Source organism: Globicephala melas, chromosome 18, assembly GCF_963455315.2.
Source record: "Globicephala melas chromosome 18, mGloMel1.2, whole genome shotgun sequence".
NCBI classification, from domain to species: domain Eukaryota; kingdom Metazoa; phylum Chordata; class Mammalia; order Artiodactyla; family Delphinidae; genus Globicephala; species Globicephala melas.
In genome coordinates this window covers 6,456,690-6,477,433 of record NC_083331.1, presented here as the reverse complement: position 1 = coordinate 6,477,433, position 20,744 = coordinate 6,456,690, and the positions used below count along the sequence as shown (strand labels likewise).

Below are 20,744 nucleotides of genomic sequence, written 5' to 3'. Positions count from 1 at the left end.
GTGTGTGGGAACACCTGCAGCTCCCAGTTTCCCCATTTAGAAAATGGGGAGAGCTGCAGTCCCTATGCTGTTGGCTGTGCTGATGACTAGATATGTAAAATGAGTTTAGAACGTTGCCTGGTGTTCAGAAACCATGAGCTCTAGTTAGGGTTGGTGTGGAAAGGGTTAAGCTTCAGCCTCTGGAGGTTTCTGCCCAGTGAAGAGCCCACCTGAGGTGGTGACTGCTGTAATGCAGTAGGTGTGAATTAGCTGCGGAGGCTTCAGAGACTGCGGGGTGGTGGAAGGGGCTAAGGAGAGGTTGCTACTTGTTCTCTCTTGGTCAGGAAGCTCTTAATGGAAGAGGGGGTGTCAGGACCTTTAATTAAAGGGGAGCCGTGTGGAGGGATGGGGCCTGGGGGTGCAGGGGTTCCCTGCTTCCAAGACCCTAGACCAGGATGCTGCTTGGCGAGGGAGGGTGTGGGTTTGGGCGGACTTGCAGGTGTTAAGCCCCTTGCAGTTTCCTTCCGTTTGCCTCTGAGGAAGTTTCGGGAACGGTCGGGTGCTCAGGTGTGGGTCCATCCTCCTCCCGCAGCCCAGAGGCCCCAGAGGTGTGGCCTCGGCCCCTGACCTTTGAATTGATCTAAATGTTCCTTGTCACAGGGGAAATAATGAGGGAAGAAGTGATGGGAGCGGAGTATTACTACACTCAGTCGTACTTGATTTTTCTTTTTGCCGTGTTATCTGGCTCGTTCATTCATGTGCTCACGGGAAGGCTCTCTGTTAAGTAGTATATGGAAACATCATTTATGTTTTTCTTTAAAATCTGGGATTTGTGATCACTTCTGTAAAAACCGTGAGCCAAGACCGCTCGTTCTTGGAGGGCTGTGCACGGCGGTGGTGATGGTGGGGTCTGAGGGGTCGGGGTGGGGCTGACCCTGTCCTTGACTCTGTGGCCTTTGGTAGTGTCTGCATTTTGCCTCCTGCATGTATTGCTTTATGAAATCCCACCACGGCATTTTCTTGGGGAAAATCAGATTTAATTCATGGCGTCTCGTGCAGAGTGTCTTATAATCACCTTTCGTACACTTTTCAGTCTCTAGAGACTTGCCCGTTATCTGTCTCACCGGGTGGCAGGATGAGCGGTGTGTTGCATGGGTGAGACCTTGTGGTCGGGCCGTGAGGAATCCCTCAGCTTTTCCGCGCTCGTCCCCTTGGCAGAGGGGAAGGCCGTCAGCCGAAGGGCATTAGTCTTGATAGCTCAGCAAAGCAGCCAGTGGGGAAGTTGAGACGTGTGTGTGTGTGTGAAGGTGTGGGGAATGTCTGTAAAGGGGAAGGTAGTGCCGTCCAGCCCAGGAGACGTGCTCCCCGCCTGCTTGTGGGTCGTCTCGAGGTGACAAGGGGTGACTTTCGGAAGAGGGATGCGGTCCCTCCCAGCTCTTGAATGAGCCGGGAGTCAGGCATGGTGGCGTCAGGGGAGCCGGGATGGATGGACGGGGGCTAGAGCTGGAGTCCTTCATCCCCTGCTGCCCAGCCCTGATGTCCCCCCGTGGATTCACCACCCCCTCCCCAGCAAGTGCCCCAGGCAGGCCTCTCTGCTCCCCCCCCCCAACCCCCCCCCCCCCCACCGGTTGGACTGGCCTGGAAGTCCAGAGACCTCCTTGCTGCCAGCCCAGCCTCGGACCGAGTGACCCTGGGCGGGGCCGAGCCCTCAGGACCACGCTTTCTGCTTCTGGAGTCCGAAGAGGTGGCACTAGGATACTCGCTTTGGGGTTTCCAGCCCTAAGCGGGAAGTGGTGACATTCTGTGACTATGGAGCCTCTGAAGAGCTCCGTGCAGCAGTTTGGTGTCCAGACTGTAAGAATTGTTGTTGAGTAGGAACAGTAGAGATCCAAGGTAGTAGAAACCAGAAGCTCCGGTGTTAGGACGCTGACAGAGATTTTGACTGAGAAGTGTCACTTGGCCTGTATGAGCCCAGAAATGTCGAGTGGCGTGACCTGTTGCAACCAGAAGGAGAAGAGTGGCTGTTATAAAAAAAAAAAGCACCTGGTCGCGGGCCTCCACGTGGTGCATCAGACTCGCACCCCCTCCTAGGAGCCCCCCAGAAGAGCCCAGGCTGGTCAGAGCAGTGTGTTTCCTCAGCGCATCTCTGGCAAGAGCGAGCAGCAGCCTTGGACCAAGGATTTCACGGTCTGATGCAACACTGCCGGCCGCTTACCCGTAGTCCTGGGCAAGGACTTCCTAGCAGGGGCAGCCGGGTGCTGATGTGTGTGGGGGGCGTCTCCTGCGGGTTTTGGAATGTCGGGATAGGCCATGAGAAGTTTCATTTCCAAGCTATCTCACCAGAGAGGAAGCTTGAGAGAGGTTATCTTTCAAAAGGATTAGGCGGCCACACACACCAAAATATACACAGGCGCCGTCAAAGGAGAAAGAAAGCGAGCTTTGCCCTTGTTAACCCGCCCAGCTCGAGTACGGATGGAGCCACGTCAGCCGCAGAGCCCAGCTGAAGCTCTGGGCCTGTGATTCTGGAAAGAGCTGTCTTTCGCTGGAAACACTTCTTTTGGAAAATCCTTCTCAGGGTCCTTGTTTCTGCTTCTTCCTCGCCTCCTCCAAGAGACATACTTCTTGGCAGTGGAATAAAGACGAAGGTGGTCTCGAAGATGTGAGAGAGAACAGAGGCTCCCTGCCTGCCACCAGGCCCCGCAGGCAGAGTAAAGGGCAAACGTGGCTCTTTAAGGTTCGCTGCTTTCGACAGGCTGAGACGGGGAGCCGATGCGGGCGATACTGAAGGGTCACTGCTTTTCTAGCATTGGTGGGTCCTCATGGTGCCCTGTCTTCCAGGAAGAAATAGCAGACCAGAGCGGATGTCCCAGACTTGGGTTTGTCTCTGCATCCAGGCATCCTTCGCTGCATCTGGGGTGGACCAGCCTGGAGACAGACCCTGAGACACCAGGTGCCTTTCCTGGGCCTCTATTTCAAGGAGCCCCTTAAGGAAGGGCGTTCTGCCCAAGGTCCTTTGGGTTTGCCTTAGTGGACAGGATCGGAGATGACAGAGCTTTCCTATTTAGATATGCAGATGTGTGTGTATAAAAATAACCTGCCCTTGTATTGGGCAGTGCACACTCAGCTGTGCCACCGAGTTCATGTAAGGGTCAGCGGCAGACAAAGGATGGCAAACGGTCAGATCTGCAAAAAAGACTTCGACTGTACAGCCACGATTCAGATGTCTTAAATATCTGCTCTCTGGACAGAAATCCGATAAGGGTTGTATTACAGGAGAGGGGAAGTTTCTAGTCTGCAAATCCCAGCGAAGCCTTGGCTTTTGTTTGGGGATGGAGGAGAGCTCAGCTCGTACAAGGGCCACGTGGAAGGTTTGGGACCCCCCCGCCCCCAGTCTGGCAGCACCGGCAGAAAGAGATGCGACCCGAGTTTGAAACTCCCGTAGACCATGGCGTGGCGAGCCGTGGATTTCCCCACCAGCCCTGGCGGTCAGCTCGGCCCTGGTCAGGACTTTCAACTCCCTCAGCATAAAGAAAAACCACATAGTGCTTTCCGCAGCTGCTCAATGACAGAACCAGAGGAGCAGAGGCGGAAAAGGGAAGTGGACGCAAGAAGGATGGCATTATCCCCGGCTGGCTGGCACGTGGAGCTGGCGTTTATCACGAATCTTTGGAGATGCTATCGTGGGATATGCCTACGTACAAAGTTTGCTTTGTGAGCTTCTCCACAGACAGGACTCTCGGCCAGAGTAGACCAGGTTTGACCGAGATATAATTTCTTCTGTTCTTGGCTCTCTGAGTCTGGCCTGCGTGGCCTTTCAGAGGAGCAGGGCGAGCTTGGTGCCTAAGACGCCATCTGCATTGTCTTGTTTACGCTCTGTGGTCCTTGTGAAGTGAGACACAGCCCAGGATGGGCACAGCCTTCTCGTCTGAATTAGGAGCCCCCTCTTGGAACCGAATTCTGCAGTATTGCTCTGCCCTCTGCAGGGCGCTCTCCCTCCCGTCCACTCCCCTCCAGCCAGTGCCCCGTCCTCACTTCCCTGGCCATCCCGTGTCCCCCTCAGCCTCTCCCAGCCGGTGGGGCGCATTTGGCTCGCGGGGGCCGGTTGAGCGTGGTGCCCTGCTTCTGCAGACCCTGACCCACTTGGGTGGGAGCACGGTGTCAGGGCCAACAGGACGCCGCCAGGAGCAAAGTCAGCCACAGAGAAGGTGGCACGGAGGAGAGGCGCCCGGCGAGGGCGCCTTCAGCCCCATCTGACTGTCAAGGTCACCGTACCTTAGCCACGTCAGACCCCAGTGACGGCAGACCACATTATGTAGGGAATTGTAGTTGAATTCTAGAATTGGCCTTGTGTTTCTCTGTTGAGAGTTTGTAAAGTTTCATATTGGCATTTAAATGTAGGTAATCGATAATGGAAATCAGCAGTGGAGACGACCAGCCACGGCGAGGGCTCCTCTCACCTGGGCCGCCGGAATGGGAAGTGGGAGCACCAGGTGCCAGACAGACCTGGGTTCCAGCCCAGGGCCTGCGTCCTTCGGATGGGCGCTGCCCACTGGGCCGTCTGGGAACCGAGGGGGCGTGGCCGACCGGGGCCCTCAGCCCGGGGCTGCACTCAGTGCTTGGCCAGTGGGTGTTCCTTCCCCTTGTCTGTACTTTTCGTTCTTCTGTTGACTTTTAACGTCGGTAGACACGGCACATTTGTCGTCTGGAAAGACCACAGTGCCCTCATCTGACAGGGGTCCTCAGCGGATGGCCTCAGGTAAGGCCATCGGCACAGGAGGAGCAGGTGACCCGGAACACCTTCCTTCCAAGTCTGACATTCCCCAGCCCCACGAAGTACTGTAGGTCTCATTTGAGATTGGTATTGTTGGTGTCAGCCTTTAGGGCGAATTGGGGTCCCAAGAAACCAAAGATATGGTGCAGTGACCAACCCCCAGTGTTAGGACTGTGTCAGTGGAGTAACTGTCTCCCTGCTGTTAGAACATTGGTGGGTCTCAGCTGAGACAGTCGTGTGGTTCTTTCCACCTGCAGAAGGCATGGTCTTCCTTGACTCTGCCGGTCCTGTGAGTGTTTGCTCTTGTTCACGGGAGCGCTAGGCAACCCTGAGCATTAATGACGTTTGCTGAAAATTAATAATAAAACGTGTATCTCCAGCACTGAACGGTGAGCTGTGGGTGGATAGGTCCTTCCTTAGAAGTTGCAAGGCAGCGGCAGATAACCGGAGCTGGCAGCAGCGCCCCCCGCATGAGGACAGAGATACATTCCCTTGGGCCAGGTTTGAAAAAAACAAGTACTAAGAACACAGACTCCATTTGAATTTAAACGTTTCAGGCATTGGTATGAAAAGCCTTTGGTTTAATTTGAGCATTAAACCCGCTCTTAGCTTAGGTTTTTTACTCCATCGTAAAATACCTAAACGTTTAGCAGCAGAGCCGTGGAGCACGTTTGCTCGATGCCAGGGGATACTGTGTCCCAAAGCTCAGCACAGTTCACTTTGTCCAGGCTCGATCTGTTTGTAAATTCTAAATTAGGGGCTTTTAGCAGAATGGAAACTTCATAGTAGCAAAGCAAATAAAAGTTCCTTTATAAAAACTCAAAGTACGCTGGGGATTTACCCTAAGCTAGAAGCAATGTGCAGTACTCTCTTCCTAAAAACATGTGTCGTCCTCTTTTTCTTGAAGTTTTTTGCTGTGATAAGGCGTCCTTGGGATTTCTTCCAGCACAGAGCAAGGGAAATTGGCGTGGGGTTGAATAATACTTTTACGTATAAATAAGAAAATTGCGGTGTTCTTGGATGTTTGTTTGATTAAGCGCTCCCGTAACTAAATACCGGCCACGGCAGTTACACAAAGGGGCGTAGAAAGTAACGGGTTCGGAACTAGATTGACTTCTGTTTGGGAAGTGGTGGCCTTGCTTCTCGGCTTTGTGCCTGTGAATCTTAACGTGTGCGTCATCACGTGGAATGGCAGGTGTTTTTGGTTCATTTGTTTGGTTCGGGCCCAGCACAGATGCTCGTGACCCGCCCTACAAATAATCCTCAGCATGACTAGTGGAAGAGCAGAGAACGTCAGCTCCCGCGGTGCGTGCCAGGGAACGGAAGATTGGCCCTGGACTTATATTATATTTCAATAATTATGTACGATTTCAAATTTCAGAACAAGTTCTTCGAGAAAGTGTGGATTCATTCATTCACGCAGCAGCATCGATTGGCTGCCCACAGGCACTTGCCTGAGTTACCCAAGTGCTGGCTGGTCCTTCCAGGGCACATTCTGTGGCATTCTCTGCAGGCACCGTGAAGATGCAAGCCGTTGGTGAGAAGCCGTGTCTTTATGCTTCAGCTGACTAGAGAGGACGCCAGGCTCTTAGCTAGCACCTGTTTTCACCCCTCTGGAAGCTAAGCTGCTACTGGAACTGCTCGCTTTTAGACAGCCTTTTCTCATTAGACCCTCTAGTGGTCTGTCATCAGCCCGCACCCCCGTTGTCTCTGAAATGTTCCACACGCTGGCCATTCCCTTCTTCCCGCAGACTCTCTCCTTTTCTGCGTCTGTGGTGGCAGCTTCCTCCATGCACAGTATGGGTGTGTGGGGGGAGGCTCGGTAGATACGGATGCTGGGGGGGGTCTTTACTTGCTGCTTCGTCTGCGGAAAGGCCTTTGCAGAGAGGCCGTCGGAACTCAGGGCTGGTGATCAGGGGCACGGAGGGTGTGGGTGGAGGTGAGGTGCTCAGGCCTGGGCCGTGGACACCAGGCGAGGGTTCCCAGGTTGAGCAACTAAAAATGCTGGACGGATGACTAGTTAAATTTGGACATGCAGTTAAATTTGAATTGTAGGTAAGCAATGGATACTTTTTTAGTACAACTTTTTTTATACTGAAAAGATATCTATTGGCAATATTTGGGACGTAATTATGATACACTAAGCCGTTATTCGTTGTTCATGTGAAATTCTGATTCAGGTGGGCGTCCTGTATTTCATCTGGCCTTGTTTTGGCTCCTGGCTCACGTTGAGAGGTGAGGGTGTGGGCCTCAGGGAGAAACATGGAGTCACGCCCCTTTCTCCACTTCAGGAAAGTCCAGCTGCTTTGGACGTTTTGGTTGCACACACGGCTTGTGGGATCTTAGTTCCCTGACCAGGGATCGAGCCCGTGCCTCCTGCATTGGAAGCGCGGAGTCTTAACTGCTGGACCACCAGGCAAGTCCTGCTTTGGACTCTTTCTAAGGTTGCTCTTGCCCCTTCCCTTGAGCGATGCTTCCTCCTTGGGCTCAAAGCGTGGGCCTGCTCCCCACAGGGCTCTTAGCAGCCAGCTCCCCCCCCGAGCCCCTTGTCAGCACTGACCCCTGCACAAGCCCCACCTGGAGCCTTTGCTTCAGCGGCTCGCGTGCCCCGCTGTGTGCCGGGTGTCTGTGCTGCTGAACACAGGGCATTTTGACACACGGTACTGTTCTGAGGATGTTTTGACTCTGTTTGTGAATATAAATACTTTGTCAGAAATATCATCACAGATGAATTTTGGATGAAAACGTTTCCCTGAGTGAACTTCAGTTTAAGTCATTAAGTTTTTAGAGCACAGACAAACCATTCAAATTTTGCTTTTTTCTGAAATTATTCTCGTCAGGGTAAATTACATTGCACTTAAATTGCCAGCGTTTGTCAGCCGTGTGTCCACAGCAGATTCTGGTGAATTTAGCTTCAGCCACTGTTTCTTTTGTGCCATTTATTCCTTCCGAGTGCAGTTTTTCTAGATCAGGTTTTGCAGATTTGAATTGTTAACGTACTCAGTTGGCCTCTGCCAGTTGTGCGTATGTGTCGCTTGTCTCTAGCTGGTATGTTGGTTAGTTTAGTTCTCTAGCGTGAGCCAGCGCTGGCCTTCCATGCTGCTAACGCGCTGCTTTTGTGAGCCTGGGATCACTTGTATTTTGTAAACCAGAGCTGAGAGAGTGAGTGGTGGAGTCAGAATGACAGGTCACAGCATCTCCCTTGGTCTCACCCTCACCTCGAACTCAGTGCTTCCAAACCTGGACTTGGATTTTTCACCCGAACGTGTGTTCTTGACGTTGCCTCTTTACGAGTCCTCAGTCTTCCAGTCTCCCAGGCTTGAGAGCTTAGGTTACCTTTGACTCGTTCCCATCTCTTGCCTCTACTGTTGTCACTTATTGCATCCTGTCGGTCCTTCCTTCCCCATCTGTCACAGCCATCTTTTGTCCTGTGCAGTAACCTTAGAGGTTTCTTTCAGCTTCCCAACCCTCCACCTTTTGGGAATCCTCTTACATATTCACTCTGTGTTTTTTTTTAATGTCCTTTCTCCTGTTACATGACCAGCCTCCAGGGCAAGGAGCACGGAGCTTTCTCTGTCACCTACAGTTCCAACAGAGCGTGTGCGTGCGGTGGACGCACCGTAAGCAGCTCTTGGATGGGGGGTCCTGGGGGTCCGGGCTGGTGAACTGGGCTTCTCCGCTGTGGGCGTGGCCGGCAGTAGGTCAGGGGGTCCAGCCGCGGGCTGTCCCTCCTGCCTTTGGTCCCCGGGTCACACACCCCACAGGTAAGCTCAGCTCTGGGAGCGGGTGCCCCTGGCTGCTGGCCATCTGGCATCGTTCCCGGTGACATTTCACTCTGACCTTTCCTTTGAAGAAGGGTTTTGAAGCAACATTGTACACGTAAAGGTCAACAAAGAAGAGTGGATGATAGGCCGACAGAAACGTAAGTTAAAAGGCAGGAAGTGGGGCTCTTAATATAACCAGGTTGGAGGCGATGAGCGGAAAAAAGATGCCCTTGAATTTCTTCTTTAATCATTTGTCTCTTGAGACGTAGAGTGGGACACAGAAAACAAACATTTCCATTCAGTGTATATACAGTTTGGCAAAACAAATAACTGGGCTTTGTGCGCGTCCAGACCTCCTGGCGGGAGGAAGGTGGCCTCTCGACTGGGCATCGCTTTCCGCCAGGGGTTTCGCAGTGGAAGCAGCCGTCCCCGCGGCAGGGCAGGTGAAACAGAGCATTTCATTTCCTAAAGTGGCCGGATTTGGCCCGAGAGCCAAACAGGTGAAGAGGCCCCTGGGTGGAGTGGTGTCAGCCCGCAGCCCGCACCATCTGACCTGCTCGCCTGCGAAGCAGGCTCCCAGAGCAGCCCCCCCACCCTGGCTCCTAAATGACAGCGGACACCAGGACGGCCACGGTCACCGCCAGCCCCCGACCCACGCACCGCGGATGACGGCAGACGACGGCGGCCGTCAGCGCTACAGAAACCGGAATGTTTACAGATTCAGAAACAAAAATCAGTGGTCAGAAACTCAATATTAGTTGTAATGTGTATGTCTATTTCTTTGTACATTTCATATACTTAATATTTTTAACAGTTTTAAGTCAATTTAAGTATTTTGAGGCAGTAGCCCTCAAACCTTCAACCATCTGAACTGGTACGGATGGAAATAAGTCAAACAGTAAGCTTATTTTTATTGGTCTGGCCAAAAAGTTCGTCCGGGTTTTCGCATAAGATGACAAACTTTTTGGCCAACCCAGTACTTTTTAAACTGTATGCTTGCGTAGTGCACGGTCAATTACAGGATACCTTCATATAATTAAAAACAGTTGTCATTTGAAGTACCTGCTTAATCTTCAAAGCACTTTACATGCTGGTTGATAGTAAGATCTCTTACAGATTAAGAAACTAGTACTAATCAGTGCTTTCTGTGTGCCAGCTGCTCCTCAGGGCCCTGCACGTGTTAATCCGCTTGGCCCTGCCCCAGGCCGGGAGGTATCTATTGCGGAGGGAGAGGGAGCCCGGGGAAGGTAAGTCACTTGCCCACCATATTCTGAATCTGGTTGTGTCTGAGACGTTGACCTCGCTCTTCCCTCTCTGCTCTTTGACCTCCACAGCCGGGAGCAGGCAGGGGTCGGGTGGGGAGGCGTAGGGGAGGCAAGACTCACTACCCGGTTTTCAGGTGGTGAGGCTGAAACGGAGCAGTCTTTCCATCAGAAAACCGGGTAGTGACGCGTGCCCGAGCGCACCCAGCTCGGGGGCGCTGGGACTTCTGATAAAATGGGGTGTAGGAAAGGTGTGTCCATCTCGCATGTGCTTGGTTCAACAGATAGTAACGTGAGCCGAGCTTCCAGCTCCCCCGGGTGCCCGGATCCCTGTGGTCTCTTCATGCTGAGGTCAGGGCAGAGGACCTTCAGAAGAGGCACCGCCGGGCACGGTGGCCACTTCATTCTGTGCCATAAGGACATTGTGACCACACCTGCCCAGGGGTTCACGCTCAGGCAGGAGCTGCCAGGTGTTTTCACTCCGTGGGCCAGGCCAGGCAGTGCGAGAATGAGGCTGTGAGAGAGCTTCCGCGTTATGTCAGGAAACCTGCCCCCCGTCCTGACCTCTTCTTTCTATTAACCTACTTTGTGTAATGTGACTGGGACATGTCTGTGACATACCAGCTGCTCAGATTTCATTAAATTGAAGATTTTTTAAAAATGCCTTCTTATAATGCAGTGTGTTGTTATAACGAATCACTAGACTCTGGGCAGTTTTGAGAGTGAGGGGGGGTCTAGGCTGGCCCCGGAGCTGCGCCCTTTAGGGGGAGGAGGGGCCACCAGAGGCTTCAAGGCCCGTCCAGCTGTGCAGCTCTATAATAGAGGCCTTGTCGGTGGGGTGGCCTGGCTGCCCGCGTTCTTGACGGGACATCAGCAGCTGCAGACATCCAGAGCTCACTGCCTGCAAGGCCGCAGGCAGCAGGGCACTCTCAGACCGGGTCGTGTGAAGTGAGTTTGGTACCTGCTTACAGAGGCGGGGACAGGGCAGGGGTGGTCCGGCGTGTTAGCGGCCTGTCTCGGGTAACCAGGGGGCTGCAGCTGGCGGTGCGGAGGGGTCTTCCATCCCGGGGGTCTCCTCCCTCACCTGCTGGTGCCGGAGGGATCAGGATGCACACAGGTGAGCCTCAGTGCCTGGTGGGAGGGGTGGAGTGGTGGGGGCTGAGGAGGTGGGCGAGAACAGGTGGAGGAATTGTGTCCCGGCCCTGCTCCCACCCCCATCTGGTTTGCTGTAGACGAGACTCACTCCTTATAATGACGTTGAAGTGGTTGGACGGAGGCCCGTTTTGAAAGCGTTTAACTGATGGCCTCTTGGGTGCAATTCCTTTGTCAAAAGCCTGAAGACCTGTGTGCGGTGGATCTGAGTCATTCAGCGGAATTGGTCTCGGGTCGCCTCATTGGCGAAGTAGGGGTGTAATGAGAACGAGCTGAAGAGGGCTGGGTAGCAAATATTTTTGGCTTTTTGGGCTGCACGTGGTCTCTGTCGAATAATGATCTGCGTCTTCCTCTTCCTCTTTTTTATTTTTTTGTTTTCAACCAACTTAACAGAAACCACTCTGAACTCAGGGTCAACACAAAAATGGGCCCAAGGTGCCACAGTTCGTCAGCTCGTGGGCCAGAGCGTGCTGGGTGTGCTCTGCGTGCAAGATGATTTCAGGGAGAACGCGAACATTTTTATCGTAATAGTGCGTTAAATTCTAACGTCTGTTAGATGCTGACACGCCCGGCGCTCACTACCTGTCAGGCCCTACCCTTCAGGGTCCCCGCAGGAAGCAGACGGCGCTCCCGTGGGATGACGGAGCTGAGTTTCGTATCTGATTTCAGATCTTTTGGTGGTGCTCCATTTATGAGAAGAATACAGGTTTTCTGAAAACATTTTAATTATGAAAAGGTGGATTCCTTTAAGGAACAGTATGACAACAGTATGAGGCACGCAGATCCAGCAGAGACTCTTGAGGGTGGTGTGCTGGGAGCCCGGTTCGGAATGTTGTAGATCATCTCGTAATTCCTTCCCAGCGCCGGCCTTCCTGTTTCCTACTTCACGTGCAGCGCGTTGGGACCACTTCACACAGATGAAAATGTTCTCAAGAAGCTCCTCGAGAAGAAATTTTGTGTAAGTTTGGTGGAGAAAACGAGAACAGAGCCATTTTTGACTTGAGTCCCGGCTGATCGATGGCAGGTGTGCGGTGCCCCTCCCGGGGAGCAGGACCCCCTGAGCGGGAGCCTCTGGGAGGCACCATCCACTCTTTGTAGTTAACGTTGCTCTGCCTGCCTTCGTGTGTAGAATTGCAGCGACACAGCCAGTGGTTAGCCCCAGGAGGACGAATTGAGTCTATCGGAGTACAGAAATTCAGAGGTGCTTGCCTGATCCCCTTCGGTAATGGCAGGGCTGCACAGGCAGGCTTCTCGTTCCCGGACCCGGGCTGCTCTCCTGGCCACAGCCAAGGCTCATTTGTCTGCTCAGGCTTCTCCAGAGCCACCGTGCTGTCAACGGCCACATCGTGGGAGGAGAGGGGCAGGCAGACACCTGCCCGCAGGGAGATGTACCCGGAGCCTGTGAACGCCCAGGAGGGTGGTGTGAACTCACCTGCCAGGTGTGCCTTGGCAGACAGAGGTCTGCAGCTGAGCCTTGGGAGTGTTCTGAACATTCGGTACGGGAAGCGACCCTGGGCCTGGCTTTCCCCTGCCTCACCGGTGATTTATTCGTCCTGTTAGTGCGCCGTGACAGTCTTAGAAGATACTGTGCTGGTGCTAAGAGACTTTGTTAATTTTGTTAATTTTTTCGCTGCCTGATGATCTTTTCTTCTGATTCACTTTCCTCTGAGGTCCTGGACCGTAGGCACACGCAGAGCGAGAGGGATACGCCTCCCCCGGGCCCTGTGTGAGCTGGAAGCTTAAACTAAGTATCATTTAAGCCAACACCTGCTGCAGCCTTCCTCAGTTTTGCTATTCTGTGCCCTGTCACCGTGGAAATTTAAGCTGTGTATTGAAACTGGAGCCTGCGTTCAGTGTAACGGGACAAAAGCGGAGGCAGTGCGTGTAGTTAGGGCTTATTAAACAGGAGCTGATTTCACGTTCGTGAAACTCTCAAAGCAGAAAGGCTGTTACGTATATTAAATGGCTTGTGCAGATAGAGTGGAGATCGTCTTATCAGCTGCAGCCAGAGCTATAATTATTGATTGGATGGGGTGGGGAATGGCAGAGTTTTGACTTGAAGCAGAATTAAAATATGGGGGACAAAGTGCTGCTTTCGCAGCTGAACTTGGATAGAAGTTGTAGAGTCTGCCTGGGCACCTTTAACAGAAAAGCCGTTACTGGGCAGTTCCTTGTGGGTTGGGTGCCTCTCGGCCTTTTTTTTTTTTTTAAAAAAAAACAGCTTTACTGAATATAATTTAATACCATAAAGTTCATCCATTTGAAGTATAAATTCAGTGGTTTTTATTAGATCCACAGTTAGGCAACCCATTCCCACAATTTTGGAACATTTTCATCACCCACCCACCCGCCCAGGCAACCACTCATCTACTTTCTGTCTCTATTCTGGACATTTCATATACCTGAACTAACACAGTACATGGCCTTTTGTGACATTAGCGTAATGATTTCAAGGTTCATCCACGCTGTAGCATGAATGAGTACTTCATTCCTTTTTATGGCGGAATAATATTCCCTTGTATGGGTAGACTGCATTTTGTTGATGGGCATTTGGGTTGTTTAACCACTTTGGGGCTATTATGAATAATGCTGCAGTGAACATCTGTATGCAAGTGTTTGTATACAAGTTTTTTTACATCTACCTTGGTTATATATCTAGGAGTGGTTGGGTCCTATAGCAGTAACTTCAGATTTTTGAGGAATCCTTTTAGTTTTTTTTTTTTTTTTTTTTTTGCAGTACGCGGGCCTCTCACTGTTGTGGCCTCTCCCGTTGCGGAGCACAGGCTCCGGACGCGCAGGCTCAGCGGCCATGGCTCACGGGCCCAGCCGCTCCGCGGCATGTGGGATCTTCCCGGACCGGGGCACGAACTTGTGTCCCCTGCATCGACAGGCGGACTCTCAACCACTGCGCCACCGGGGAAGCCCTCTTTTTAGTTTTTGAATGTTACTTTTTTATATATATACACAAATTTATTTTATCTATTTATTTTGGCTGCTTTTGTTCTTTGTTGTGGTGCACGGGCTTCTCACTGCGGTGGCTTCTCTTGTTACAGAGCACGGGCTGTAGGCGCGTGGTCTTTAGTAGTTGTGGCTCGCGGGGTTGGTTGCCCGCGGCATGTGGGATCTTCCCGGACCAGGGCTCGAACCCGTATCCTCTGCATTGGCAGGCATATTCTTAACTACTGCGCCACCAGGGAAGCCCTGTTACTTATTTTTTATTGTACATTTTGAAGTATACACTTCGGTGACATTAAGTCCATTCACCTTGTTGTGTAATCATCACGTTCCTCCTCGTAGACTTTGATGACACAGTAGACACCATCGCTCGGGCCCCAGGAAGGGAAAGTGGCTTAGACTTGGACTTGGCAAAGCGGTGGGTTAGTAATGAGCCCACTCACTGCCCTCTGAGAGTGAGAATGGGTGAGGGGTCCTTGGCCCCAGACCATAGGGTCTGTCTCTGCATTGATGCTATGGCTTTAAAAATAGAAAGTGTTGGTTAAGAGGGGCAGGAGGGGTAACTTGATGAGGCTGCCCAGGAACCGGGAGCAGGGAAATAGAGGGGGGCTGCAGTCTGCCTCCTGGGGGGCGCCCACTGGGCGTGGCAGAGGGACATCATCCTCTCCCAGCACACAGGCTTATTTGCCTGGTGATCGACAGATCTGCCTGGGCCCTGGCAGGTGGCCTGAGGGGATCCTGAGCACAAAGGGCCGTGGATTATATTTTCTGAGTCTCAGGAGAATGCATCGGTGTGAGGCCAGAATGTGTGTTTCCAGGGAAACCATCGTCGAGCCGGAAGAGATCTTGCAGAAGCTCAGCCTGGACCGTGGGCAGCAGCACCCTGACCTCGGCTCCCTCTGCCGGCCTCCTGGCAGGCTGGGCCCCACTCTCCTGGGACCGCTGTGCTCCTCCCTGCCCACCCCCAACCCCCTGTCCTGTCCGATGGGCGCCCGCCTTCCTGCCTTAGCCCGGCCACGCCTCCACCTTGACCACTGCCCCCCTGATGACTCCATCCTGAAATTCCCCTCGGCTTCCTCTCTCTGCTGCTGTTTTGGAGAAAACCCTGCAGTTTTTGTGTTGTATTCGTATATTTCCTGAGTAGCTCTTTCACCTTCCCAGCAATAGTAACGTCACTTCCTCACTGGCAAAGACTCTCCTTTATTAAACTCTTTGGGTTAAGTCACTGGCAGACAGAAGCCTCAAATGTCCACATCCAGGGCAGGCAGCATCGTGGACCCCAACCGCTGGTTCGTGAGACAGTTCTTTTAAAATACTGACGCACCATGTAATTAAGGGCTGACAGTCACGGGTCAAACAATTCTTCGCTTAAGTGGGAGGATTTCTGTAGATAACAGCTCCCCTTGGCTGCATGCTATCTGTTGGTGTCGCCCATTAGCTCTTTGGCAGAGAGATTCCAAAATGCCAGCCAGGGGACTTCCTGGCGGTCCAGTGGTTAAGACTCCATGCTCCCAACGCAGGGGGCGCCGGTTCAGTCCCTGGTCGAGGAGCTAAGATTCCGCATGCCACACGGTGAGGCCAAAAGAAGCCCCCAAACAAACAAAATGCCAGTCAGGAGCCAGCGCAGTTGGGAAACAGTATGAAATGAAGAGAAAGTATTTCTGAAGTTACGTCACTTACTCAGAGAAAGCCTTCAACAATGAATTGATTTTAAGAAGTGCTTGATGTATTTATAGGCATAATCTCAACTTCCAATGATTTTTAAGCAGTTCTGTGAGTTTGACAGTCGTTTCCTCATTGCAGAAGTGGGGAAATTGGGGTTCAGAGTAATCTGCAGAAGCTCATTCAGGTAGTCAGGGGTTGAAAGCCAGGTCGTCTTCGGAAAACGATTTCTCCTCATTCCACTGCCTCTGACTGTGCTTGCGAAGTGGGAGGGTCATCTTTGTGTCTAATTAAAGTTTTACTGTAATCACATGGCCCGTTGTCCTCGGGGACCTACTAGAAGCCTCATGCAGAGTTTCAGTAGCGCGAAAGGTAATTCAGGAGCCTCAGAGTGGTGGTAGACGCGCTGAGGTTTGAGCCGGGGCTCTGCTTTCTACCTGCTTTAGGAAGCTGCTTTTCCGTAGAGCAGTGGGTTGTGCTAGCTGTGTAAACGTCAGAGCTCGGTCTGGGCGGGACCGAGTAGGCGCCTAGAGTAAACGCCAGCCGCCACGATAGCTGCTGCCGTCCTTGCGGAGACACCTGACGGCAGATGCCTGCCGGTTACTGCTGGACCGGAGATGGAGTTGGGTGGCCGTGTCGGAGGGAAATGACTGAATGGAAAGTCAGCGAGCCCTCCGTGGCTCCCCCTCCTCTCTCTCCCCACCGCTTTCCTGCCCTGCTCAGTTTTCCCTTTTACAGTCTGCGGCGATTTCTGAGTTAGGTGGCCAGGTGGTCCTGCCCAACTCTTAGAAGGTAAGATTTCGCCTCTCAGATTGTCAGGTGTTAAAAATAGAGGTTGGCTGCTCACTGGCAGGCGGAGCGTTTCTGGGACGGAAGCCGCGGTCCTCGCGTGCGGACCGCGCCCCCTCTTTGTGCTCCTCCAGAACCGCAGAGCCTGGGCGTCCTCCCCTCTCAGACACTGACACGGTATAACAAGGGCGGCGGTGGAGCCTGACAGCCGCTCGAGGTACTTAACCTGTTCTGAGCCCCGCACCGCACCTATGAAGCGTTGACGGGACCGCGTGGCGGGTGCCTGGTTCCCTTCTCTCTCAGGGGGCCCCCGCCAGCGGTCCCGTCCCCACGGACTTTTGAGCATGTCCATGTGACGCAGGATGAACGAGCTCGCGCAGAACTTCAGTGTCCGGTTCACTCTAAAAACCTGGATTAAGAAGCACAGCTCGTCTTAGTCCTCGGCATGTTTTTTTCATCTTGTACTTTTTCCTTTGTCTGCTTGCCTCTTGGTAATTCTCAGCCCTGGTTTGGGGACATCGAGGGTTTTCCAGCGACGTGGTGACAACGTTTTGCTTTCTTGTGAATACATGTTTAATCGCAGGCATTATTTGTAGGTTTTTTAAGAGTAAAACATTACTTTAAAATATTTTAAAAACCACTTCGCTTATTAAAAAACTGCATCTGTGGAGCACTTCACTCACAGCTCTACACAGCGCGGCAGGTTCCCCCCACCTCGGCGCTCTGCACCCTTCTGTTGGTGGGGACTGTGCTGGCGCTGGAGGATGTCCAGCAGCGTCCCTCGCCTCTGCCCGCTACATGCCAGCACCACCCTCCGTCAGCTGTGACGACAAAGCTGTCTTCAGACATGGCCAAGTGGTCCTTGGGGGGCAAAATCACCCCCAGTTGAGAACCACTGCCCTACAGCCCCCGACTCGGTGCCCCCAGCCCCCTAGGCTCTCTGGATGCCCCCTTCCTCCTCCCCGGGAGATTTACGCCCGTGGGCAGCACGGCCTCGCCTGGCCTGCCGCAGCACACAGCCGAGGAGGATTCAGTGTCCTTGTCGTGGAGTATCTTGCGTCTCAAAGGAAGGATGATCTATCAAATTGTGGTCTTTTCCTTGGTGCAGAACTGGCGGGAGTAATGTTAATTATTGAAGGGTTGGGAGTGGGATTAATATCTTGCTGTTACTTCTTTGACCACATTTCCTTTAGAGTTTGTAACATTTTCCCCCCTAATAAGCATTGTGGAACCACAGGTGGCTATATATATTGTGAGGTCTTTCAAACAGCTTTTATGTTTAAATGTTATTGCTGCCTTAGCGGGTGGACAGAAACTGGTGTTGGTCCCCAGTAAAGGTGGAAACAGGGTGGACAGTGGAAATTGCGGGAAGAGGTGATACAGTCACATTCTCAGTGGACGCTGGAATCCATTCTGGGGAACGGATTTAGTAATAGCTGTAAGACCCCCCGTCATCACGAGCCCCCTGTCCTCAGGTGGAAGCCAGCCCTTTCTCACTGACCACCTGTGAACAAGAGCATGGCCTGCCGTCATAGAGCCCTGGGCGGCAGGAGGTGTGGGTCACGGGGAAGGCTGGGGACACGACGTGTAAAAGTACTGTGGTTTCTGGTACCGGCCAGGTCGGCCCCTCGTGAGTGTATTATTTCAGTCTACGACAGTCGGCTCCTTTCTGGATAAATGCCAAATGCAGAGCTTCAGGACTGGAAGGCTCAGGACAGAGGGGATCGCTCCCAGGTTCTGGTGGTCTGGAAGGCCATGTCGGAGTCACCAGCTCTCGGCGCATGGCAGGAGCAGCTGCCGTGATGTCAGTTCTTGAAGCAGCCCCATGGCGCCCGTCCTGCAGGGTCATAACGGAAAGGGGAACAAAGTGCGAGCGTCTCTGAGGACAGTTTTGGATCCTTGGGTGACGCCTGGAGGCCTCTCTCCCCCACTCAGGCTTTGAGTCCATCATCCCTCTCTTTCCTTGAACAGGAAGGATATTAACTTCTTCGCGGTACTCGTCAGCCTCTGAGTCCATGCTCCCTTTTAACAAACAAAAATCTCGTGCTGAAATTTCAAAACTATTCATACCAAAGAAAAAATTTAATTAAAATATTTGTTTTTTCAAACTACAGATGCCCTCCTTCCAGGCTTCCAACCCCCCATGCATCCCCTTGGGAGGTCCTTGTCTGTTCCAGGGGCTTGAGGCCAGCCAGGGAGCTCTGTTGTTGCCACAGTGCTTGGTTGCAGTCAGAAGACTTAACAGAATTCCCCTAACTGCGTTGAACTCTTCTTGTAGTTTCATTCCTTACAATGACCTTTATATCTGACCTTCTCATGGGCTGGAGCAGTCGCTCGTATAATGGGGGGGCTCATCTTATTTCTAATAATTTCATGGAATTGCTTTAGGAGCTCAGAAGCGTGCTACCTCCTGTTGATAGTTCATGCATCCTTATTTTTCAAAGACGTGTTCCTAGTCGCAGAATGTAAATTCTGCCGAGGCAGGATTTTGGTCTAGTTAGTTCACCGCTGCATCTCTGGTTTCTAGAAGTGTATCTGGCACTCAAAGACATTTGTGGCATGAAGAACAATACACAAACTCATTCAAAGGCAAAGCAGCTATTTAAGCCGCCCCAAAGTTGGGCACTGTGTTTAATAAAGCCAAAAACCTGTTTAGTAGTTGCTATCAATGTACTTGATGGGAAGCCCTGATTCCTTTGGGTTTATAAATTATTCAGTGGAAGTACGTTGGCTGATGTTTTCGGGTTATTTTATGTATGTATTTCCCATCAGTGTGTGGGTGTCGCCTGTTACGCAGAGCCACGTGGTGTCATTGGTCACACCTGTGCAGTGTCTGTGCCCTTGGAAGCCCAGCAAGGGTGGTGTTGGAATGCTGCTTGCTGTACTTATGAACGGAGTGAAATCACATTCTTTAGGTATGAGGTGGTTGTAGCATTCTCACTACCCTGTTTATAACAAGTGAGATTTCAAATCCGAAGTAGAACAAATCGGTTGAAACATTCTTGGATTAAAGAAAAGCAGTGCTAATGAGTTTTATGACTATGCATTCCAATCCCATTAATCCTGGTGGGTTCAGCCTGGTGTAACGTACGGCAGGCCTTTCTTTAGCACTGAAGTTTGGCATTAACTGCTTTGATACCATGACAGGGAAATGAGCAGAGTGAGGCCCCCTCTCAGGCTGCCTCGTCCTGCCTGAGGAAGCAGGAGGGCAGCTCCGCTGGTGGGGCCTGTGTCAGCCTGGCTGGGTCCACGCCGTACGGCATCCCTGAAGCAGTGGTCCTCAAGCTGTTTGATCTCAGGACCCTTTTCACTCTCAAAGATTATTGAGGGGCTTCCCTGGTGGCTCAGTGGTTGAGAGTCCGCCTGCCAGTGCAGGGGACGAGGGTTCGAGCCCTGGTCCGGCAAGATCCCACATGCCGCGGGACAACGAAGCCTGCGCTCTAGAGCCCGCGAGCCACAACTGCTGAGCCCATGTGCGACAAGTACTGAAGCCCGGGCACCTAGAGCCCCTGCTCCGCAGCAAGAGAAGCCACCGCAATGAGAAGCCTGCGCACCACAACGAAGAGTGGCCCCCGCTCGCCGCAGCTAGAGAAAGCCCGCGCGCAGCAACGGAGACCCAACGTGGCAAAAAATAAAATAAATAAATAAGTGTAAATAAGTAAGTAAGTAAATAAATAAAATTTTTTAAAAAATCGTTGAGAACTTTCGCTTATGTGGGTTGTAGGTATCATGTTACAAATTAAAAGTCAGAACAACTTAAAATATTTACGTATTAGTCCTGCAAAAAGTAACAATAACAATAAACGATTTTACATTAACAAGTAACATTTGTTATGGAAAACATTTTTATGGAAAACTAGTTTCCAAAACAAAAAAAGTTTAATAAGAGTGGTGTTGTTTTCCATGTTTACAAATCTCTTTAATGTTCGGCCTGACAGAAGGCCACTTGGTTCTTATGTCTGATTATACCTCATTCAGTTTTGATGTGTTGTTTTAGTTGAAATACATAAAGAAAATGTGGCCGCAGATCTGTACTTGGAAGCGGAAGCGTACTTCAGTAGCCTTTTCAGGTGATTGTGGAGAGTTTTTGGTACCGCACAGAAGCTCGACAGGTGGTAGCTGGTACCCCGTGGAGTCTGAAACCATGTCCGTGAGCTTTTTGTACTCTGAAATGGGTCTGTTTTGTACTTAATCAATCTTTTACCCATCTGTGATTCTGTTTTGGTGGATGTGACTGTTTCACTGAATGACCCAGATCTAAGCGTTGACAGATTTCATCGTATGTGTTTACTAGAAACACATCTGTTAACATCACCACCGAAGTCTTCAGAAAACGCTGAGTTTGGGGAAGCTGTCGACTGAGATCTTGGTGACAGGTGCCGTTTTCCGCAGTTCTAGGATTCTTGCTTG

The 20,744-nt window shown here is 51.8% G+C and overlaps 1 protein-coding gene across 5 annotated transcripts in view; it reads left to right on the top strand.

Moving 5' to 3' along the window:
- The window catches only part of SLC7A1 (solute carrier family 7 member 1), a 68,681-nt gene that overhangs the window by 11,879 nt on the left and 36,058 nt on the right, over positions 1–20,744 (top strand). Inside the window, exon 1 of one of the 5 annotated variants that reach the window (XM_060287964.1) lies at positions 9,684–9,761. The exons of the other annotated variants lie outside the window; for them this stretch is intronic. The gene's annotated coding sequence lies outside the window, so the exon portion shown is untranslated. Of the gene's footprint in view, positions 1–9,683; positions 9,762–20,744 lie in introns of those variants that run through there. 5 annotated transcript variants of the gene reach the window in all.